The sequence below is a fragment of the Equus przewalskii genome, chromosome 32, assembly GCF_037783145.1.
Source record: "Equus przewalskii isolate Varuska chromosome 32, EquPr2, whole genome shotgun sequence".
Taxonomy (NCBI): Eukaryota; Metazoa; Chordata; class Mammalia; order Perissodactyla; family Equidae; genus Equus; species Equus przewalskii.
The window spans coordinates 19,527,909-19,553,082 of NC_091862.1; the positions used below are offsets into that span (position 1 = coordinate 19,527,909).

The window sequence follows — 25,174 nt, forward strand, 5'->3', positions numbered from 1 at the left end:
TTTGGGGCCTTAGTTACTAACCAAGTTGAGTCAAAGAGTAGACAGCCCAGGGCATCCACCTATGAGGAGAGCTAAATGTCACCGGATGCAAAGACATCAGTGGAAACATAAGAAGAAGAAATCTTATTTACCAGAATTCCTCTAGGGAAAAGGTGGTGAATTACTTTGATAAGACTCTGGGGATGAGAGTGGAGACTTCTAAGACTCATGCTCAGTTTACAGTAAGAAATCTCTAACCTGATTCTGAGGATGGTGGGTCAGGTAAGGGCAAGGCATCTGTTTACAGAGTGAGTGTTAGGAAGGTCTGAGATCAGGACTGAATTATGCAGAACAGCTCAGCCCAGCTAGGAGCATCCTTCCCTCTTGGCTACAACCCACAGATCATTGAGCCTCTCTCCTTAATGCATGTTAAACAAATATTTTTAAACCATCAGTTAGAAGGGGCAACAAATTACTAGGTCAGGCCCGGGTTTTAGGACTTAATTTGCAAAAGTTAAAATTATAATCAGATTATTGGAAAGTAAAGGAACACTTCACCAACGCTTTCCTAAAGATCTAACTCTCAGTGTGATTTCATTTAATTTTGCTTCAGGAATTGTAACCGTCTATGATCAGACTCAGATTGTCTTAACCATTCAATCTTCAAAGACTTCAGAGGAGAAAATGTGCAACTAAAAAGAAGTGAAAAGCCAAGGAAAATGGACGGAGGCACAGCTCAGGGACGGCACTGGGCACCCCCAGAGTAAAGCAAGACTATGCCTAGCGGGACTTGACCAACCCAGTGTGGCCAAAATAACTACAAGGACTGTTTCCAGTATTTTCCACGAGCACTGTAGACACAATTACTGCTGATACAGAGAACATCAGTTGGCTAACCAGCTCCAGGTTAAGAGAAGGGCAGATATAGTTAAGACAACGGTTAGAAATGTTTAATGAGCTGTTTTTTCTCGTATCTTTCAGAAGGCAAACAGGTGAAACACACGGCCCTGGCTGACTCCAGGTCTCTCTGATCAGGCTGTGGAAAATAAGACCCTCCTCTTGTTAAATAGGAAAGGTTAGTATTTAATAGTTAATGAAGGTGAGGGAATCTGAACAGATAAGAGCTGAGTCTGCGCAGGCTGCAGTGGGACAATCCCAATCCCCTTATCTCTTCTTGGAGAGTCGGCTGTTTGTGAGATATTGTTTTAAGCAGTGAGAGGACAGGAACAGCCTCATGTACAAGGAGAACCACCTTTTCGAAAGAATGCTAAAGCAGAATATATGGAGGGGTGCTGCTTTGCAATTTTATGGGATGCTACAAAAACATACTATATTTTTTTCCAGTGGATTCAAAACACTAATCCCCTGGGAGCTAAACTTTAAAATATGTACAGCTTTATGGATGTCTTGTCAGATTCTTACCTTTTCTCCCTGCTTGCACTACTCTGTGATCTGCATTGCTTTACACCCAAGTGGCTCACAACATTCATATGAGGAGATGTTCTGAGCTGAGCGAAACCCAGGAGGGAATGGAGAGGGGTTAAGCTTTCTTTCATGGAGGCATTCAGTTAGCATGCCTTTGGGTTCAGGGTTATTCCAGGCGAGACAGTAAAGATAAAAGTATCTTGCCCCAATTCAACTTCTCCCCTCCCTTTTATTTCTCTTTTCTGGGGACAAATTTAGCCCAACCTCCCCAATTCCCTAGAAAGTACCATCAACACAGGCCATGATTAATTCCTTCCCTGGAAGCTTTATCCACCCCTCCCTGACAATATCGCCTCCCTATCCACTGGGAACTGATGGAACAAACGCCTCCTGCCCCTGTTACTTCAGTGGCTGTCCAAAAAGTAAGCTCCTCTCCCTCTGTCTCGCCCATCATTTCATTCCCAAACATGTCTATGCTTTTCCTCTTAATACCCAACTTTTCTCTTTTCCTCTCCATCCCCAACTTTTCTTCCGTGCCCTTTCTTATCCTGTACCTACCTCTCCTATGCCCTCAGCTCCTTCACTGAGCATTCCCTTTACGTCCTTGCCTTAGCTGATGCTTGACTCACCTCAGGACATTGTCTCCCTCAGGTAGAGGTCACTAACTCCCCAACTCCAGGAACTTGGGTAGCGTCCTCCTCATCTTCAAAGCTACTTCCAGGCCGTGAGTCCTCTTTTATGTAAAAATCCTTGCTCTTTAGAGCCTTGGACATCCAACTAAATCCTCATCTCTCCTCATCTTACTCCTTTACCAATTTCTGAGGTCTCTCCCTTATTCTTTGGACGCATCAGGCTTACAGCCTTACTCTCCTCCCCAAGCCTCAACTCCATCATGGGTTGCTTTCCTGTTCACATGGATCAGCCATGCAACATCGTGGCCACTAGAATTTTTGATCTTCTGCCACATCCAATAACTTTCACCTCTCCCCACTTCAGCTCCTCATTCTCACGATCCCACACTCACCAAGACCCTTCTCTGATCACAGTGTCCTACACTTTCAGCCTTCTTAACCCATGAGGTCCACCACTTCTGTTCTTCAGCCTCATCAAGAGATTCAGTACCTCCATTATTCTTCTATCTTTCTGTCCATCAACCTCCTCTCACCTTCACTGCTTTCTCATCCAACTAAGACCCCACTGGACATCACTTCAGTCATTTTCTTTTAATGTTCTTACCTGCCTGTCCTCCCATTTCACCTGCCCAGCTAAATCCTAACCTTAGATCAATCTTCCTGTGGGTCTTCTCACTTCTTACCTCTCACTACTGATGATTCTGGTAAATATTATATAGCCAAATGTATTCATGTCACTCAAATTTTATGATCTCCAACCCTACTCTTGTCTTTTCAGTATTTGCTCTAAATGCTGACCCCTTTTCCTCTGATTCCATGATAAGTCACCCATGCTCCTAACGAGCCGCTTTTTGGGTCTGATATGAGTTCATGTCAGGTTGCTGTGTAGTCTCGAGGACCTGGAGACACTCTAGATCCTTTAGATGACTTTGATACATCTGCTATGGTTTATTATGTTTTATACAATGGAGGGTGGTTTTATGCAATAGATTTGTGGTTTTATGCAATAAAGGGTGATTATGTATTTCTCATTTTCGAGTTCACAATGAGTACTTCTCTGTGGTTCTCATCACTACCTATTCCACCATGTGTTGGGAGTCTGCTGTGTTGGAACTTACTAATTAGTATTGACATTCATATTCTTACATACCAGTGAATAACTCTAAAATCCCATCTTGGTCACTTCAATAGGCTTTGACTTCCTGCAGAATTCTCTGCTCTTTTCCATTCACTGATTTGAATTTCCTCAAAGTTGCCACTCGATCCTCATGCATCTCTATGGTCCAGTCAGCCCTAGCTCCATCCCAAGGAAAAAGAGAGGGTTTTTTTTAAGGTTTTATTTTTTAGACCAGTTTTAGGTTTATAATAAAATTGAGAGGAAGGTACAGAGATTTTTCCTACATCTCCTGCCCCCACACATGCGTAGCCTCCCCCATTATTCACATCATTCACCAAAATAGTACATATTTTTTACAAGGATGAACCTACATTGACACATCATAATCACCCAAAGTCCGTAGTTTACCTAGGGTTCACTCTCGGTGTTGTACATTCTATGGGTTTGGACAAGTGTATAATGGGATATATCCATCATTACAATACCGTACAGAGTATTTTCACTGCCCTAAAAATCCTCTGTGTTCTGCCTATCGTCTGTCCTCCAACCCCAAGACTCAGTGCTAATTCTTGTACGAGATTCCATCATGTGATATGTGAATTTCAGCAACTCACTTCTCTTTTTGATGCTCTAATGTCTTCAGGGTGAAATGAAATAGTTGTCACTGCAGCTCAAAATGTTGGTTAAAGTACTCTGACTCTAGGGTAAAATTTAACTGGAAAGCAATTTTTCAATTTTATTTTTAGAGCAAAATTATGCCTCTCATTCATTCTATAGGAATAAATCCTAAAATTTACTTTTTGCATAATTTGGTGTATTATATTCTCTATATTTGAAGCTTAGACATAAAAATTAAGGTTAATGTATATTGCTGTTTAGGAAGAATTCTTGTACTTAATTCCATAACTAGAGAGTTAGTTCTTCTCCCTTCTATTTACTGAACAAAATACCCACATTCTCTTTTTAAATATCTAGATTAAAATACACATCACTGAATTATAGCTAATGTGCATCTTCTCCGTTATTAACTAATTTAGTGATCAGGATTGATACTTTTTCTCAAACTTCAATTTGCTTGCAACAATTCAAAAATAATAACAATAGGTCCTGTGCCAACCATCATATGTTGCTCCAGCTTCAATGATCACCCCCATTTTGAGTATGCATAAACCGAGAGAAAATGAGAAACCAAGAGATCACACAATAAGTAGTTTGGCTGAGGCTAAACATTACTGCTTATGAGAAGTCAGGTTAAAAAAACCCAAACACAATTTCCAACACGTTTCGAACACCTACGTTCCCTCCTTTATGCCTACCAAGCACAGTCCATCCTTCAGGTCCCACTGAATTGACCAACTCTACCAGGTCATGCAGATATTTCCCAGCTGAAGATGACCTTTAGGGGTTGGGTTGGGTCAGTTAGCAAAGAAGAGGTGAGGTCATGGTTGATCTGCCCATGGTGTGTGGAATGAACTGCCCGGAGAGGCACATGTGCTGTGAACAGTAGGAAAATTCTGAGGGGGACCCATCTCATGAAGGGTGACAGGAACTGACAAACATGCCGGATGGACTGATAGGCATGGAAGCTTAGGTCATCTCACCAGAAAAGAGGAAGTTAGGATGATGCATAAGCACAAGACCCTGACTTGAAAGTATATTATTGCTTAACAAGGAAATTTGGAAAAGACACACCATCCTATTTAATGTTATTTGTTTTGAAGCACAAAAAAAGCATTCATATAAACATGTATTCACTTAATCAAATGACTTAGAGTTATGTAACAATGCATGGTATGCAACAGAATGCAAGCAGACGCAGCATTTCTCCTTGAAACAAAACACTCTTTATTTTAATGCTGCAGTTTTTCAACAACGTTGGGGATCTTAATTAGACCTCAGAGTCCCTCATGGAAGGACTGCAATGCATCACGATCTGCTTCTAAACTCCTGTGTCTCGAATCCCTTACCTTGCTGCTAGAGTTATTTTTCTAAAACATAGGTCAGTTTCAGTAACTTTCCTCCTTGAAAACCTGCAACGGCTTCCCACTGCCTGGGGAGTCCACTTCTAGCACAGCGTTCCAAACTCTCCATAATGTCACACCTTTCTGCCTCCCCTGGCGCTTCACCCAGAGCTTCTCTGGATTCATCGTTTACCTCCCTCCAAAGCTTTGCTCCGGCTGTTCCCGCAGCTGGCTTTGTCCTTCCCATTGCTCTGTATCTTAAGAACCTCTGATCCTCCCTCTACTACACCCGCTGCATGAATCCTCTCTTAATACTCCAACTGAAGTGCGCTGTTCCTCCAAGGACCTCCCGAGCTCCGTCACACTCCTGCAGCTGCTGCGCACCACCTTGTGTGATCGCTGTTTGAACTCTTCTGTGATCTCCAATGAGCTGTACTATGATCAGTGTGCTTGACACTTTCTTGAACCTTCTATGGCAGTGGTTCTTGAACTTCAGCAAGCACCAGAATTACCTGGAGGGCTAGTTAAAACATAGATTGCTGGGCCCCACTCCAGAGATTTGATTTAGCAGGTCTGGGGTAAGACCCAAGAATTTACATTTCTAATAAGTTTCTAGTTGCTGCTGCGGCTGGTAGGGAAACCCCTGTGCTTATAAGGACTGGCATAATGCTTTACACATAGTAGGCTCGACAGATGCTTACTGGACAATTGGGTAAGTGATGTGGCCACACTTACTGATTGAAACTTTAGAAAGTGTTTTATTAAGACATTTACAGGTCTAAGTGTCCAAGAATATAAATGTAATGGTTTTCATTTAAGAATATGCAGGCGCGTGGAGTTTATATAATCTCTAAAGGCTGATAAATTTACATGTATGTGTCTTCCACGCAGTTCTGATATGTACTAGGACCCTTGCAAGTGGGTGACAGAGCACACGGTGAATGAAGATCTATCCATAGTGAACTGAAAGGAAAGGAAACTAAAAGTTTTCCTCAAAGACTCGAGACAATTTCTGTAGTTCCCACGGAACCCAGGGAAATGGGAGGGCAGGAAGGTCACATCGCAAGGACGTGGCAGAACCAACTGGAGCTCTGTCTGCCTTTAGTCTCAATGCTCATCCGCGACTCTTCCGACTCCTCCTCAGAAGCAGTAGCATCTTCTGTGGAACTAAATATCAGGAACTAAGAAAATACTAAGTTCAAGCCCAAGACAACAACCAAAACGTCTCAATTTATTTTAAGTGAGTCGTAATGACTAGGTGGCAAATACATGACACCATGCAAGTGCTGTCTGTCCTGCGGGAGTCCCTGAACGCCTCTCATTTCATGCTTCCTAAGCCGTGACATCAAAAGCTGGCCCTCTGCCTGTGATCCGCCCAGACCTAAGTCTCAGTGGCAGCAACTTTTGTGTTTTCTCCTGGAGGAAATGGGAAACATTACAGCTGCTGCCATCCAGAGGTCAGAACGAGTCAATGAAACTGATGAATTAGCAGAGAATTAATCCACACCAGGACGTCCAAAGTAAGGTTTTAGGAGAGAATGATGAATTTCTAAACCTGTTGTGTCTGCTCTCAGAGATAAAAACGAAATACATCTATAGCCTCCGCTGTGACAGTCAAATGGGCTACTCCTGGGCCAGGCAGCCTTCTAGAGTAGAGGTAGTGTGGGAAGGAGGCAGTGCAGGGTGGAGGCAGTGTGGGGAAGAGGCAGTGCAGGGTGGAGGCAGTGCAGGGAAGAGGCAGTGTCGGGTAGAGGCAGTCCAAGGAGGAGGCAGTTCAGGGCGCAGAGCAAGGGTGGAGGCAGTGCAGGGAGGAGGCAGTGTAGGGTGGAGGCAGTGCAACGGGGAGGCAGTGCAGGGAAGAAACAGTGCAGGGAGGAGGAAGTGCAGGGAGGAGGCAGTGCAGGGTGGAGGCAGTGCAGGGAGGAGGCAGTGCAGGGTGGAGGCAGTGCAACGGGGAGGCAGTGCAGGGAAGAAACAGTGCAGGGAGGAGGAAGTGCAGGGAGGAGGCAGTGCAGGGTGGAGGCAGTGCAAGGAGGAGGCAGTACAGGGTAGAGTGTGAGAGTGGAGGCAGTGCAGGGAGAAGGCAGTGTAGGGAGGAGGCAGTGCAAGGAGGAGGCAGTACAGGGTAGAGTGCGAGGGTGGAGGCAGTGCAGGGAGGAGGCAGTGCAGAGGGGAGGCAGTGCAGGGAGGAGGCAGTGTAGGGTGGAGGCAGTGTAGGGAGGAGGCAGTGTAGGGTGGAGGCAGTGCAGGGGGGAGGCAGTGCAGGGAGGAGGCAGTGTAGGGTGTAGGCAGTGTAGGGAGGAGGCAGTGCAAGATGGAGGTAGTGCAGGAAGGAGGCAGTGCAAAATGGAGGAAGCGTAGCATAGACTTTTGTCCCTGGACCAGGTGCATCTGAGTCATCTAGGAAAATGTTCGAAATGCAAGTTCTTCAGCTCTTCTGGGACAACATACTCAACCATGTTGGGTGTAGTTCCAGAAATCTGTATTGTACAAGACCCCAGGTGATTAGGAGTCAGGCTAAAGTTTAAGAACCACTGCTAGTGTTTAGTCATCACTAAATTAGGCAATCCCCCAGACTTCAATTCTTTTTTCAATGACTATCACCAATTCATAGACAAGTAGTGCTTAGAGCAAAATTTTGTAGATATTCCCAGGTGCCTTTTGACATTGAAGTGTCTTAATTTTTGTTAAGATTTTAGAAGAATGCAAAAGCTTGGGTTTTTTATGTTTTTGCTATTATTTTAAAATTTCATTTTGTATTGAATGTATATTTGAGATAAACATTTAAATCACAGTCTGGAAAAAGGCTTTGCTATAGGAGTTTAGAGTTGAAAGCTCACTTGAAATATCATCAGATCTAATCTTTAATTAGAGTTGAGAAAAGAAGCCTAGATTTACGTGACCCCCTGGGATCCCAGAGTGCTGTTCCGTCTGTTGCCTACATTCTGTCTTCCATGAGACATCCCGCTTTCACTGGGTTTGTGCATGACAAAGGGAAGGATAAATATCATAATCAGAAGAAGAAGAAGAAAACAAAGTAAATAGTCTTTCATTTACCTTGGTCATCATTTACCTTACCTTATAAAACAACACCTAGGTATAATATCTTCACACAGTAATCTAGAATATCTGTCTTTAAGTCTCTTTAAGTTTATTTTTTTAATTCAATTTTATAAATATTTTGAGGTCATGAACTATCCTTTGAGACTCTAAGATTTAAGAATCCTATTCTTGAAATATTATCCTTACCCGATATACACACACATACACACATGTCCCGTGATTCTGTATCCAGTGGCAGAATTTTCCCTTGAAACCTCAGGTGTCCATTGGAGCCCAAGTAAGAATTTCTGCTTTCAGAAGCCTCCCTTTAACACCAGGGATGATGAGACATCCTTCCCAAATTATCCTTTTCAGCTAAAGACTTTCTTTAGGAAACTTTTTTGCTCCTCCATGAGTCCCACATAGATAATTGCCACCCTGTTTTCCTCACCTTCGCCTCCAATGCCCCAAACTCACCCCTGCATTTGCAAGTGGCCGGCAGCCAGGTCGATGAGGCAGATGCTCCAGATTGCCCTCCACAGACATTCTACCTCCTTCTCCACCAGGACCCCAGCCCTGCCACACTGCACCGGCACTGTCGGTACTACTGCAGAGTGGGGCAAGGTCTGGAGGCAGTTTTAATATGCCTCGTTGTACCCAAGATAAGCAGAACACACCACTCCCTGCTGTGTGCTGGACCTACAGATGCAGTAGAAATTTTATGCACATTTGGGAAGCTTGCTTATTTTAGGATTTTGTTCAGAAATGAGTCACTTGAGCTTCTCTTTCTCGCTCACTTTCTCCTTTGTGGCTCTCCCAGAATAATAAAATTCCCAACTAGCAGCCACAGAGAGCAGATTAGTTCAAAATTTGTTCTAGTAAAGAAGCTCATGGAGTGAAAGCGCCAAGGGACATGTCACAACAGATTTACAGTTTGCACAATAAATAGAGAGCTGAAGAAGCCCCAAGGGAGGGTTTGAGGTGAGCGCAGAGGATGCCCTGGAGTGGTGAGAATGAGGGGGCCACAGAGTCCGCAGACGCTGAGAAGGCAGTTACAGCGCGGACAATCTCTATGTATACAGACGTTGGAGGACAGACATCATGCTGCTAGCAGGTCCCAGGTAAAAAAGTGAAGATGTTACTTAGGTCAAGTTACTCTAGAATCCGTTAGCATAGGTTGGTTGATTGGCCACATAAACCGCCAAGCAAAATTAAAATGATTTATCATGGGTCCAGATATTTGAACTGGAGCGGGTTAAGCAGTTAAATGGAGGGGCAAGCGGACTCTGGGGCTTTGCTGGGAGAAGCACATCATGGGGATCACGCTAGTGGATAGTGTAGATGGCAGCAGCCGGAGGCCGCAGGAGGTCCCAGGAGTGAGTAGAACTCTACAAATCATGTCAATTAATTTTTGCTCACTATGCTTCTCAATTTTCTGGGGAAAAAAAAATTCAAGAAGAAAGGGCGATTGCTAGTTAGGTTGAAAAAAAAAATCTGGTCCTATTTGAAATCCTTTTGTGAAATGCTCAGAATGACCTGGCAGATAATGAGTGACTATGTAAAATACAGTTAATTGTTTGAAATACGAATATTATTTTAAAATCTCATTTAATGCTAATAGATCATTTTTCACGAGGGCCTCCTTTTCAATTGAACCATTGTCTAGAAAAATGTCACAGATTTCATAGTCGATAAGCTGTAATACATATGTTTGGAGTAGCGATGAACAGCTAATGGGTTCATTATTCACGACAATTGTACACGCACTGTTTTCGTCGTCATCATCCTCTATAGACGTTAGCTAATTTATCCGCGGTAGGGCTCCTGAGCAGTGCAGTGTTGTTTCTGTTGTTGGGCAGACAGAGGAATTAATGCAAGGTGAAAGGCCTTGATTCTCCAAGGTTCTATTTCTGACCACTGATCCCGCTGAAATATCAAAGACAAACTGTTGACAGTGAGCCAACAGAAAGGCAAAACGTTTGCCAGTTTGATTGGAAAGTGTTGCTGGTGTTTACTTACCCAGAAGCCTTAAACGAAGCAGGGATCTGGAAACAACGACGAGCCCCACATGCATTTCCACTTTACTGCTCCAGCTACAACGCCAGACTCTCCGCCACCTGTGGATAGCACCAGGGAGCTCCCCATATCCTTCCCTCCAGGGAGACAAAGCCAACTTTGCTTTTCTTAGAGCTTGCTCTTCTCCTTCTACCCAGATCATAAGGGGACCTCCTCAAAGTGAGCATTTTCACCATCAGGCCGGTTTGCAATTCTCTCTCTCTCCAGCAAACAATCTTTAGTCGCTTGTCCCTGTGACCCCGCATGTGAATCTTTTTTGCTCAAATGCATTCATGACTATGGAAGAAGAGCTGGCCAGCTTCCTAGCTTCCTAGAAGCAGCAACACGTCACTGCCTTTTCTTCGTGATCGTTTTTTGCACATTTTTATTTGGTTTGCCTAAAAGTGATACAGATGAAATTAACCAGAAGTTAATCTTAGAGGATCTGGTAGCGCCACAGATAGCCTATTAAGATTGCGGAACTCTTGATCCCGCAAGGGCCCAAATCTTTCTTTTGGAGTTTTCCTGTGTTGGCTAATTCAGCTTCAGAGTAAAGAGTCTTGAGTAGGCTGTGGAGGTTTGTACGGTTCCGGCACTTACTAATTATATAAATTTGGAAACTTGGGCAAATCGTTTTGTTTCTTTAAATTTTAGTTTCATCATCTATAAAATAGAAGTAATCCAAGTGAAGTACTTAATAATGTCTACCTGATATCAAGCATTAAAAAATTGTGACTACTATCTATCATTTCATAGCAATCATAATTTGATAAGAATGTATAAATGCATAAAGGAAATGTATAAAAAGAAATTGGATCTTTTTATCAGGATAACAGATTCCTTTGAATTTTTTGGAAAATGTTCATAATTTGTTTTATTTGCTACTCCTAGAAAGAAAATATAACCTTCCTTAAGTACAAACAACTGGCTTGCCTAAGATTTCCTAGAACCATTTGAATTTTGTGACCAAAAGCAAACTAGCTTTATGCTACGTCTGCTTATTCTTATTTCCTTTTCTGAAATTCCCCTTCAAAAACCACTGACACTTCCTTATATTGTCCCTCCAATCTTTCAAGCCATCCCCGTGGCTGACCCTGGACTTTGTCACCATGCCCTTTCTGCCATTTCCTTACAATCCACATAATTTCTGGAAGCTGGGTGAAGATAAAAATGGAGCAGGTCTGTCCACAAGAGATTATAACAACGATTGTGGTGGAGAGGGCACCGAGGGGAGAAATAGTTCATCTGGATCCTGGCAGAGGAGAGAAGGTCTTCAAAAGATGAGTGCCCTGTATTTAGCTTAATTTTCTTTGGCTTTTCTTCTTAGGAACAATTCTGGTCTGAATTATTTCTCTTGAGATGGTGTCAACAGAGAGGCACAGCGGTTGCGAAACTTTTATTAACTCTGGCACAGTCCCGTCCACAGGACAGAAAACTTTTTCAAAGCTGGGAAGCAGTTGGTGGTTGGAAAAAATAGAGTTGTGAGCAGTGGGAGGAGAGAGGAGCGGGCGGGGGTATCGACGGGCCTCAGGAAGCTAAGTGGAGGCATCTCAAAGTGTCCTCTTTCAGGGCAGCACTGGCAGAGCCCGGGACCTTGGGCTCAACATAAGGGTTGGGAAGTGATGAATGTTCTCCATAAAAATATATGAGGAAGTTAATGTTTTTGTTCATAAAAGAAAGAATACAGAGAAGCTGAGGTGGGCGAGGCTGGGAACTTGAGGGCAAGACAAATGACTTTTAAGAATAGAAATGTCTAGTATTCAATTCTAGATTTTTGGTGAAGATGCAAAGCAAATCTTTTCCTTTCCTTTCACATCTCTACAAAACTTTAGTAAAGTCTGCGACCCACACAGGGGCTCTTTTATGTCTAGAAATCAAGGGAAAGACCTGAGGTCAGTGTGTGAGTTAGTGTGGAACAGGAAACACTGATTCATCAAGGCCAAGAAGCTGGAACCTGAAGAATCCATGAGAACCAAAGTTCCAGAGGAAGTCACAAGAATCTTAAGAAAGGCAATGGATTTTCTCTGGGTTGTTGTTTAGAGACTGAGATCAATCTTATAATAATCTCAATGGGGCAGCATGACCCCAGAGGGCAGCTGATGGTGAGTCCAAGGCGCTGACTGGATTTGAAGCCTGCCTCAGCCATATTCTAGCTAGTTAATATGAAGAAGGTACAACTTGGCTTCTTCATCAGTAAAGCGGGAATAATATTTTTGTAATAATTGATTCGGGGTTACCAATGGATGCTAAAGTAGTTAGGTGAAGCATTGTTGAAGAAACAGAAATTCTAAAAGTAGCACCCCGCATATTACTTTTGAATTATAAGGGAAAATGTGTCTTTCCAATTGAGAAATGGCAAGTGATCGTGTAACTGAGACATATACGAGAGATCAAACTGAATGTCACCAATAATAAGAGTGATAATGGTACAAAGGTTTTATGGAAGACCATCCTTGGTTTGGGGAGATCCATGCTGAAATATTTAGAGGTAAAGTGTCATGATGTCTACACCTTACTTTAAAATTCACCATATATATGCCATATGTATATATATATATATATACATACACATACATGTTACATAATGTGCATATATGTGTGTGTATCTCTCTATGTGCAGTCTCATAAATGCATGAGAGACATATATATGTATATGTGTGATATACACACACATATATATGTCTCTCTTTCTCACTTTTTCTCTCTCTAGATATCTTTCCCTATCTCTCTTTCTATATAAATCTATTATACATGTTATATAGATAAAGATATTTATAGAGAGTGTACAAATGGGGCAAAATATTAGCAATCAGTGAATATAAGTGAAGAGTATATGAGTTTTTATGCTACTACTCTTCCAGATTTTTCAAAATAAAATGTTTACTGTGTAAATAATTCAAAGTACTATACCCAGCACCGTGGCAGCTGCCACATCTATGCTCGTTTTGTGTTGATGACCTTTTCCTCTACTAGGCTTGTTCACTTTTCCTCAATCATGATAGGCCCTCATTATGGTTATTTAAATATACCTTGGGTCTAGTTACATTGCCCTAAGAAAAAAGTAGTTTCTGAAAAGACATAAAGCAAAAGGGCAGAGTGTGGTAAAAATGCCAGGAGTGGCAGTAATTGGCTGCTCCACAAGGTTGTTCTGTTCTCCAAAAGGGACATCCCATGGTGTTGCATGTTAAATATTTTACAGAATTAAGAGGAAGAAATCAGTAGTTTGAAAAAAAAAAACAATATCCAGAATATTAACCTTTCTCAATCAATACCAAAATAGAGCAAATGTTTTATCTGAGTGCTGATTTAGTAACGCAAAATCAAGATTATTTTTTCTTAGCGCTTTTCTCCCCAAGGTAATAGGTTTTAGCACCTGTGGAAATGATGAACATTTATTTGGAAGTTGCCTGGGGGGTCTGAATTGTGTGCACAGTTAATTATACACCATTAAAGATATTTCTGCCAAACCAGCTGCTCAACTTAACTAGTGGCCAGTGTGTGTCTTGATTTTTAGGATGAAGACTCCAGAATTCCAGGATATTTTTTTCTTTTGCTGTGCCTACTTCATATCCTTAAAGCTGGAATGGATATAGGAAAGAGACAAGAGGAATATACTCAGTCTCGGTCCCCTTTGGGTCATGATTCTCTTGAATTCCACTTCTGTTGGTGACTTTGTAAATGAATCCTTTTCTTAATTCTATTAATCCTCAAAGCTCTCCTGGTGGAGAGAAGGGAAAAGCAAATTATTTATCAAACCAACTTGTGAGGTGAGAAAACAGGGGGACTTATGGGGAAATTATTTTCTAAACCATGCAATAGAAACTCATCTGGCTTTCTTTTACCCCATGTATATGAAGGATTATGTGAAACATAGGAAGATGTGAGGAAGGAAAGAGTTTAGGACATAGTTTCTGGTAACTAAATAATAGTATTAACAACAACAGCAATATAAGATAGCGTATGTATGTGAAATTGCTATGCAAACTGCAAACTTCTGCCCAAATGCAAGTTACTATTATTTTATTCATCAAAGTTATCATTATCATCATCATCATCATTTTCATTGTCGTCTATGTTATAATGGTGGAGTTCTCGGGAATTGTGAAGGAAGAAGAAAAATGATTTACTGTTTGGAAAAACTAATTATAAGCAAGTTTTGAGTGAAAGCTGACATACTGAAGGTTTTTAAAGACATAGTTGGGCAGGGAGCCAGGCTGGTGTATTCAAATGGAAGATGCAGTAGGAGTGATGGGGTGTGAGAGGGAGGATGGCACCTGAAACTCTCTGATGGCAGCAGAATGGGACAGTAATAGGAATTTGGCAGTCAGGGTGGGAAGAAAATGTGGGAGGATGGGAGGTCCAGTAGCTGGAAGACAATAAAGCCCATAGTCTTAGATTTTAATGGAATTCAGGAAGCCGTAAAGAGCAACTAGGATTCTAAGAAAAGAAATATCATGACAAAGTGATGCTTGGGAAGATAAAGTCTTCTCAAGATTTTCAATAGATTGTGGACAATCAAAAACAGAAGAGGAAGGAGGTTTTTAAGATAGAGCAGATTCAGGGAAATAAAGATCTTGCTTTGATCAGCAATGCTAAGACTGAGACAATGGATGTCTTGAGAGCACAGCTGGGCATATGCTCAAGAAGTAAAGCTTTGTTAGACATTATGTGTGTGGGAACAAAAGAAAGCTAAAAGAAGGCTTTGGATCTAAAGTCAGAAAAGACTCTGAGAGCCTGGAAAGAAAGACAGAACTATGTGAGACTCATATATGTTGGATGAGACTGGAAACCAGATTAACATTAAAAACCGATGCTTTTAGGATTTTGTCACTCCCAGTCATCATCGGAAAACTGCTGATCACTGGCTTCTGCTCTCTAGTTCTCGTTCTCCCAAGTTGCTCTGAAAGAACCTTCTGTCCATCAGAGCTGCAGGGCCCCCAGTGACCTGCTTGCAGGCTCCCTTTTTGGTGTGGGGACAAAGGCAGTGTCAGGGCAGGGACTGTCAGGTGGCTGAGGCATGCGTTTTAGGTCCTACTGTTGTTTAGTTTCAGAGCACTTCAAATAACAAGTGATTTTAAAAATGCCTCATTGATGTAACCTCTGTATTACTGGCTCTTGCCCTCTCCTTGCAAAGAAAGAATTGAGTCCCCTGCAAGGTTCTGTCTCAACTCATATGTGCTGTGTGGCACAGCCATGTGCATTTGTACACAGGGAGGATGCGTGGGATGCTGTAACTATCTGGAACTGCCGTCCCTCTGTGGGGCTCCCATTCTCAACACAGCTTCCCATAGTTTTCTCTCCTGGCTGCACAATGTTGTGGGAAGAAAGAAATTTTAGAGTCCTTTTAAAAAATTTATCTTGTTAGTATATTCTGCTGGCAGGTTACCTAAACAGGACTCCTTATACCATCATATCATAAATTCATCATGAAAGTCATTTAGTGTTTTACATCAGTCCAAAGGCCCGGACTGGAGGACAAATCTGGACAACATACAACACCCACTGTAATTATATAGACTCTTTGTAAATAGAAAGATGCTGTATTTATTTAGCAATGCTTATATAGTTCTTGCTATGCGCCATGCCCTGTTCTAAGTGCTTTATTTAATTCTTTTAACAGCCCTATGAGGTTGATATAACTATTATGATCCTCCTTTTGATTTTCAGATGTGGAAACTGAGGCACAGAGAAACCAGGTAACTTGCTCTAGGTTATAGAGCTGCTAAGTGGGGAAGCTGGGAGTCAATTCCAAATTCTCAGATGCCAGATTTCTGGGTTCTTAACCCCTATGCTAGACTGTCTTTCTAAGTGAAGATGGAGATACGCGTACCTCCAGGTCACACTATTTATAAGCAGATTAAATCCTGCAATTTGTAAACTTGGAAAGAAGCTTCTTATATTGAAAGACAGCAAGCCCTTTCTGCTGTCTCCATCTTCCCGTGTTAGCCCACTTTCACATTTTCTCTGGCCATGGATGAGGGGGAGCTGAGGCATTATGGATATTTTTACAAAATAGAAATGGCCATGCTCCAAAACCCTTAGCCTCCTCACCTCATAGGAACCCCCGGGATCCTTGGCCTCTTGTGGATGCAAAGAAGAGAGACTCAAGATCTGAAGGGTCTGGATGAGGGGTCATCATCCTGTATGTTCTCCCTGTCACGTTGTCTTTGCTTCCATTGCTGTCACATGACCAGTCTTCAAATTCCAAAGTTAGCTGGTATAAATAATTTAACTAAGCCCTCTCACCTCTTCTGGGCAGAGGTTGTCGTGCCAGGACACCATAATGATAATTGACTGGGTTGCTTTTGAGTCACCTGCCCAACTCCAATTTGACCGCACAATTGAACAAAGGTGGTGGGCTGCTGGGGCTTCTTCCCTTGAGCAGAAGGCTATGGGCTGAGCAGTTTCCAAAAGAAGGGATCTCTGGGGTCTCTGGATATGACCTACATATCCAAAATGCATCCATTCCGGCCAATGTGTATACTCACTGCACACCAAACCTATTTTATACTTTGTTACTGCCTTTATTCTTTAGTGTATGCCATTTCCTCCATTGGTAGTCTCTCTTCCCTCACTTAATGGCCTAAATCCTTCCTATCCTTGAACACTCAATTGAAATTGTCAAAGAAGTCTTCTAAGCTTATGCCAGCTGGAGGTGATTGCTACCCAATTATGTACTCCTGCGATATTTTAATTTATGTACCATTTATTTAGTAATCATCATTTACTGCATTCCATAGCCTACTCATGAGTCCCTGTCTCATCTCTCCAACTACATTATATGCTATTTGAGGCTTCATAATAGGTACTTAATAAAGGCCTGTTAATTGAGAGTCACTTCTACTATAATCCCTGGGAACTCACTGGGGTCTTGGTTATCTCTTGTCGTTGAATACCCTGGAGAGCTGCCCCACTCCTCTGTGGTACTAGTGCTATAGAAGAGTATCAAGGACTAACCCAAGAGTAGAACTTTATAAATTAACCAAGGGGAGGGGGACAGCATATACAATTAAGGGAAGAGGCATCAGAGGAGACTCTGACAAAGCGGTACACTGACCTTGATTACCTAATTTTAGAGCAGCAATGATTTCAGACTCCCAGAATCCAGCCCATTCCAAGTAAACCCACCAAAAGACAATGGAGCTAGAAGGGTGGCTTATCAGAATTCTTTTCCACCAAGCTTATGCCACCCTGCAAACAAATATAAAAGAGGAGATTCATGAACTACAACATCAATTTAGAATCTAGGAGGAAGCCACAGGCTATCTTAGTTTGACCTTTAGCACACAGTCTATTTCAGGCTAAATTTTATTAGGAAAGCACACTCCATGATAGGCTTGTAGTGAGAAACAGGATCTAATCAGAGCTGACAGCAGCCCCTAGCCTCAGCAGAACTAACAGCAGTCTGAGCGAGAATCTGGCCTGGTGGGAATCCGAAAGGAAAACATGGTGGAACTACAAGGAGACAGAGTGCCGAGGGCACCCCACGGAGTGACTAGGCGGGCACACTGTAGTCACATGGATTCTACTGGCAACGGTTCAAAGGTTAAATAACTCACTGCGTTGGCCGCAGGAGCTAAATAAATGCTGTTTTGAAGGCTGTCAACAAAAACTCAAATGATAACAGAAGTAGCTTAAATATATGAACTCAAATCAGAGAAATCATAAGAGAAAGAAAAGAGTTTAAGAAACTCATTCTTCAAATTAAAGGGATTAGCATTAAACCATTCTACTTTCTCTAAGGATCCCGAGGAAACAATTTTTAGAACTATGGAGGATGCTAAAAAAACACATCATTTAATTCTGTGGTTTATTTTTCAACATTACATTTGATTGGATAACAGGATATGAGTCTCATAATCATTGTACAAAGAGTAAGATATGAAAGTATAAAAAGATAAAACGATTTCCTCACAGTTAGGCGATGAGTCAGCATGGGTCCAAGTTTTAGAATACAGATCTCTTGGCACCAACTCTGGGAAAATGCTTTCAAACTCTAAAATCCTATAAAAATGGAGAGAAAAATTACCGGTAAAGGCCCATTACCTTTCACATAGTAATCTCTTTGCTCATCATGTTAAATTGATTGTACACAGAGAATTATTTTTATGTTCTTTATTGTTTTCTCTCGTGAGTTATTTTATTAATTATTTGTTCATTTCTGCTCTATGTAACATCTGTGCATGATAGAAATTTAAAGGTTTCCCAGTGTTTATTCCCATATGTAGCCACTTTTGTGGGTTTCTTATATATCCCTCTAGAGCTAATCTACACACTGATAAGCATATATGTACAGTAGAATTATATTTTGCCCCTTATTCTGCATTTTAGTTTTGTAATTACACTTGTACATATGAACTTTTGCATAGTCGCCTGCCTTATCCTTCTTAGATACGATATAACATTTCACTGCACATATTTGTAAGTTAAAGACATATATTTAACAGCTCTGTACTGATGCATATTTAAGCTGTTCCCCATAGTTTGGTATTGCCAGCAGTGCTTCAATTACTGTCCTTGTTCAAAGACATTTTGCATGAGTGGGAGTATATAAGTAGAATCATTTCCTAAAATTGGAACTCACTGGGTAAAACGTTAGGGTGTATCTATAATTTTGATGAATACAGCCAAATTGTTCTCTATAATACTTCTCCCAATTTATATTCATAACAACAAAGAAGGAGAGGGCCAGTTTTCCCACATTCTGGTCAACAAGCATGTTATTTAACTTAAAAAATCATTGGCAATTTAGCCCATGCTAATGTTATCACAATATTTTGTTTTTCATTTTTCCTTTTTAAATGGGAATGAGCATCATATCTTTTATTTAAAAGTTACTTCTATCTCTTTTCTTCTACAGTCAGTATCATTTTAAAAAACTATTCTTAACTCCTATATTTTAATTTAATTATTAATTAATTTTTAAAATTTTTAACAACACCAAATGTATTCAAAATTTACATCTTAGTGATACAAATTGTCATCTACGCACTTAACTTCTCGTAGTTTTCTCTGGGCCTCTTCATTTTCCTCTTCTTAAAGTGGAGGAGTGTATCTTTACCAGAAAAGGGGCTTACTTCATCTTTTAACGCATAAATAAAGTCTGCACTATCAATGAAAATGTCCTATGTGAGACCTTCTGGTGAATGATTGATGCCATCCCTCATGTCTGCTGAAAACCTGCCTGGGTTTGTGCAGGCTGCATTTCTCTAATCTCATTTCCGTGAAAACGCCAGTGGAGAGTGACAGCCTATATCTGGCAACACTCCACTGTGTCATGTGACTCAACAAGGCGGATCAGAGGCAGGCAAAGGAGCTGTGCTGGTCTCTGCTGTCCATTTTATTGACAGAAAAATGAGTCGTTACAAAACAGCATCTGAAATTATAGACCTAATTTAGTTCCTGGTTATTAACCAGCAATTCAGTAAAGCCTGAGAACAGTTTTCATGCACCTGAGGTAGCTGAGTGTTACTGGTTTAAAAACCCGTTTAGTCTAGTCTCGAGCAAAGTCAGGATCTGCTGATTTCTCTTCCCTTCTCTAAGACATGCTGTCTGCAAACCTGGGAAATATTCACCATCTGCAGAGGCGGCTTCTCACAACCTTCTCAACCTCTTTCTTTAGGCACAATTTTGGAAGAAGTAACTTAGTTATTTGGAAGAAGTCACTTAGTCATTTGCTTCCTGATTTGAGGAATTGATTTTGTCTTTTGAAAGGTTTCATTAAAATCTTTGATTTGTAACTTTTGATATCACTGTAGGAAAAGGAGACTGGCTCACAGAGCCACCTATTTGCCTCTCATTATTATCTCTATTGCCATCACAAACATCATTCATGAAATTACTTTTTAGTGCGGAAATAATTAGGGGAAATTTAACAAGCAGGGAGATTTATAAAAAATCTAAATGCCTGTAAATTCTAAAGTGACTATGCTGAATATTTCAGTCTTTAAACCTGTTTTTTTAAGAATGTATCTTAGTAACATTTTTAGATCTAAAAGCTAAAATCAATTTGAGAAAATGAAGAGAATATTCCGATTCTGTCTTTCAATGGAATGCCTTTTATACAAATATGTTTTTAAAAAATAAGGAGCCACTCAAATAATGTGGAATTCTACTCTGAGTTTATGTTGCATATTCCCAAGACTATTAGCAGAGGATGATATTTTCCTCCATATTAATGTCCCTACAGATGGAATATGGCAAAGCAGATGGACCAGATTTAATGGTCTGGTGCCTGTATACAAATTAAATGTGTATAGTTTTTCTTTATGCCAATAACAATCATCTAGACAAGATAACGGGGAAAGATACCATTAAAAATAGCAAACAAAAATAAATCCACAGGAAAGACCTTAAAAGAAGTGTCTACACAAATGGAGAGAATGACAAAACTTCAGTAAGAATCACATGGATAATTTGAATAAATGTCTTCCAAATGAAAAAGCAAAATATTAATTTTCTCCAAAATGATGCTTACATTTAATGCAATCCCCTTTAAACACTTGAATTTTAAAAAAATTTTCTAAAGTTCATCTGGAAGGATAAACAGGTGAGAATTGCCATTTTTGAAAGATAATTGTAACATGGGACTTGCATTGCCAAAGATTTGAACATATTACAAAGCTAAAAAAAAATGTGAAATGGTGTGGTATCAGTGTCAAGACCGGCACTCAGATGAATGAAGCAGAGTAGAAACACCAGAAAAAGACCCACGTAAAGGAGTTTTTAGTATATAATGAAGATGGGATTTCAAATGAGTGGAGAAAAGAATGAAGTATTCAAAACTTGGATGATTGGTTAATTATTCATTAAAAGGTCATGTATTTTCTTCCCTTATACCAGAAGTGCCAACGGTATGCCCATATGCCCAGAGTGGGCCGCAGGCTGAGATGTGACCCCTCAGGGACTAGGGTGGCTGATAAATTCTGGCCTTGAGCAGCCTCATCTGTTGACCCCAGAGTGCCATGAAAATAATCATTTTCTATGCACACGATGATGCAAAATATGGTAGACAACACTGTCTTTTCCTATATGCCAAAACGAATTTAAAATGGATTTAAAAACTAAATGCAAATGAAAACGTAAAAGAACTTCCAGAAATATGAACAAGTATCTTGGGTTTAGGAGGATCTTTAGAAGAATAAAACAGAAGATAGAAATAATAAAGGAAAAATGATATTTGATGAGCTAAAATGAAGATTTCTGTACCTCGACAGTAAAAGATTAACAGAATTAAAGGGGAAATGTCATGCTGGGGAACATGTGTCAGTGTTGAACGAATGGACGACTCCTACAGATCTATAAGGAAAAGATCAATATCTACATATTTTATAAAGGAAAAGGTATGACAGGCAATTCACGCAAGTGATTTTTAAAAACACCACACTATGAAAAAATGTTGAAGATAATCAATAATAAAGAAATGCAAACTGAAACATCAGGAAGATTCCTAAAGATAAAAGGATTCATAACTCCTAGGACTGGCTAGGGTGTCAGGCATTGAGCACTTTCATGCATTTCTGAGGAGTAAGTGAATTGAAATAAACTTTTAAAGGGCAATTTGAAAATAGATTTCTTAGGCCTTTAAAATGTCCACACATTTCAACCTACCAGTTTTAGGGATCTATCCTAAGTAAATAATTAAAGATGGAGTGAAAGTTAAATATATTCAATCAGCATAATTTATAAAAGGTACAATTTAAGGAAATCTAAAAGTTCTTTAAGTAGGGAATTATATAAATTCTGTTACATATTTGCTGTAGATTTCTATTTAGTCATTGAAAGTGTTACAGAAAATACTTACTGATAAAAGAAACTATTCACAATACGGAGCCAAGTAGTAAAATGCAGGATGTAAGAATATGATACTATTTTTCTAAAGCAATGTGTAAACAAATAAAAAACTAGCAAACAGCAAAATGTAAATGATTATATATCAGTGCCAATGGTAGGTAACTTTTGCAGCTTCTCTGTGATTTTTCTGTTTTTGAAGTTATCTGTACTGATCATGCATTCCTTTTGTAACTATTTTTCAAAGACAGATGTTATTAAAATACAAAGATGAAACTCCGTCTCAACTGTATTTATACAAGCAAGACTTAAGTGATGATTCAAATCTCAGCCTCATATTGGGACAACCATCATCAGAAGAATCCGTCTTCTGATTATCGGGTTGCTGTAATCAGGGCAGATTGGCACATCTTACAAGAGGGGATGCTGAGACAGGATGGGGATATTCAGTGGGACCTGTGTGCTAGCCAAGACTCTTCAATTCTAGCTTTGTCGTACATCCCACTGGAGTGGCATCACCTGAATAAGAAGTAGCTTGTACACAGCCAATAAATATTTCATGGTTTATTTTGAAAACTCCTACTCTTATTCACTTACACTGCAGAAACCTTGCATAGTTGATTCTGACAAAAATTGTCATCAAAATTTTAAAACCATCATTTATATGTAAACTACCTGAAAGTTTATGTTTATTTAATACTATATTCTGATCTCATAGATTAGTTAAGAAATAGATTAACTTTCAGGACTATCTATAAGGGGGAAATCCTTGATCTAGCCTTTTTGGCAGTGTCTTTGAAGTGGGATGTGACTTCACGTGTTCATAGATTTGGGGAACTCACAGAATAATGACCTACTGAGATTTATTTATTTTTATCAGATGTAGAAAATTGAAATCTAACATTTTCATGGATATAATTATATTGACAATGCATATTCTTATTTAAAGTTTTGAAAAGTGGAAGAAAATAATTGGATTTAAAGGAGAAAGAGAAGTAAAATATTTAGATATTCCTTATAACTCAAAGTATAAGGTATTCCTTATAATTCAACTTAATAAGTTGCATAACATTGATCAAGGGCAATATGCAATTTGTGGTATTTTTTGTTCTGGGAAAAGCTTAGTGACTTGTAACGCCTTTTACTTCAGATAGGACACTCACCCTCCCAGTAAGCTCGTGGCTGAACTTGAACCTAGAATGAGCCTTCCTGACAAAAGTCCAAGAGGCAGCTTAACGGAGAACGTGGAGTGTTCCACTGCATGAGGGTTTCGAGGCAACATCAATTTGGCCGTGATATGTTTCCATGGTTTCTACACTTATCACTCTCTATCTTGGTAATGAGCACCAATAAAATATGACCCGACTGGATTATAGCAAGAGAAGAATCTGAAAAACACTCCTTTTATAGTTTCTTCTCTTGTGAAACACTTGACTGACTCCTGCGAAGGCTATCCTAAATTTCGCTGGACGGTGCAGTCTGAGGTCCTCGGCTTTCCGTACTTCAGGAGGGTTCCATGCCGCAATCAGATCAATATTGTGTGCCTTGCCTGTGTTATTAGGAGAAAGAGATTTCTGCCTAGGAACTGGAGTGAGAAAAATAGTGCTAGAGAGCATCATAAACAGGAAAATACCCAGTGCTGCCAATGTCTATGAAACATGCAAAAATCTGCATCTCTTATGGATAAGTAACAGATGGAGCTATCAGATAATAGGAAAAAGAAAAAGATAAATTGTAATATAATTGACCCTCCAGAGCTGTTTGGAGAATAGACACACTGCATTCAACTTTCAGCTTGTTAGGGCTGGGTTAGGTGATGGAATGACGGGAGCAGTTTCTCATAGTGTGATGTTTTAAAGATCACTCAGTCACACTTAGGTCCTTTGTGGAAGATTCAACTTCTAGTTATGTTTTCTGTGCCATGTGGGCAGCCCTTTCATTGAAGGAATTCCCAGCTGTATTGCCTTTTAATAAAAAGATGCACCAGGATTGGGAAGAAAAGGCTTGCTCCCTGCATGTTGAGCCGCACACGCCCCTCCTCCACCGCAGCCCACTCCCTCTCTGCTCTCCAGCCCCTGGCTTCACTAGCAGCTGCCTCTCAGCCTCCCTTGTTGGGCAAGAGTGCTTACTAATGGGCCTTCTGGCACCTATCCTGGTGAGTGAAAGTGGCATAAAGGACCTTGTACTTCAAGCGTTTGGCAGAGCAATACAACCGGAAAGCCGAGAGCCCCTGCAGTGCTGGGGCAGCGCTGCTGACAACAGGCACCCTTGCTGCTGGGGCCTTGACTGCTGCTGACGCCTGAGTCAGGCACGGAGCATCCCTGGCAGAAGGTCAGAGGGACCTGTTTTCCCTGAGCACTGAGAAACCCCCTCTAGCAACCACTGATGACCACTGGTGAAAAGCAAGTTTCTTTTCTTTTTTAATAAAATCGAGAAAAAGAGAGAGAAAAGAAATTTAAGTTCAAGGCTAACTGAACAGAGGTTGCACAGTGACCGTGAAAACTCCTATCCATTTTCATGTTCAGAGACATCTTGGAGATCACAGGTTGAGAGTGCAGAATAGAAAAACCACCTTGTTTTGAAATCCTCAAATGTTTACGTCCAGGGAGAAAGCTCTGGCCATGGCCAAGGTATGTCTTCCATCACTTGCTGGTTGTGTCACCTTCAGCAACTTCCTTGCCAGCTCTTTCTTGGTTTCCTCACTGTAAAATGGAGGTAATAATGATTCCTACAACGTAGTCACTGTGAAGCTTAAATGAGATAATCCATCTGATGATGTGGCATCTGATTAAAATTCAATAAATGTCACTTATCAGTATCATAATTTCAGCAGAACAGAATAATGTTTTTCTAATTACTATGCATTTTCTAGCTGTTCTATGCATAGGCCACTTTTATTCAGAAGAAAAAAAATAACCTTCAAGAAGTGGTTTTATTTCTCCAGGGGCTATTAAAATGTCGAGTCCTATTATGAAGACTTTTGCTTTCAGCCCAACAGACTTGCTCAGAAATGGAAGGGACTCTGGGGCAGATGGGGCTGTGGGTTTAATGACATCAGGTACATAACGACTCCCACTTTAGGCAAGTCTGAAAATACTCTCTGCCCTGCCAAGCCAAATGGCAAGCCAAAATCAAGCAAGCTGCACAGCCAAGAAATGCTTTCTGGGCTCTTG

General features: G+C 40.6%; 1 long non-coding RNA gene across 3 annotated transcripts in view; it reads left to right on the top strand.

Annotated features, from left to right (window-relative positions):
- Positions 1–25,174, top strand: part of LOC103564470 (uncharacterized) — a 280,693-nt gene that overhangs the window by 231,491 nt on the left and 24,028 nt on the right. Inside the window, exon 2 of one of the 3 annotated variants that reach the window (XR_011535428.1) lies at positions 961–1,054. The exons of 1 other annotated variant lie outside the window; for it this stretch is intronic. This is a non-coding gene — a long non-coding RNA (uncharacterized lncRNA). Of the gene's footprint in view, positions 1–592; positions 1,055–25,174 lie in introns of all 3 variants that reach the window. One more of the 3 variants, XR_011535429.1, reaches the window with a different exon arrangement.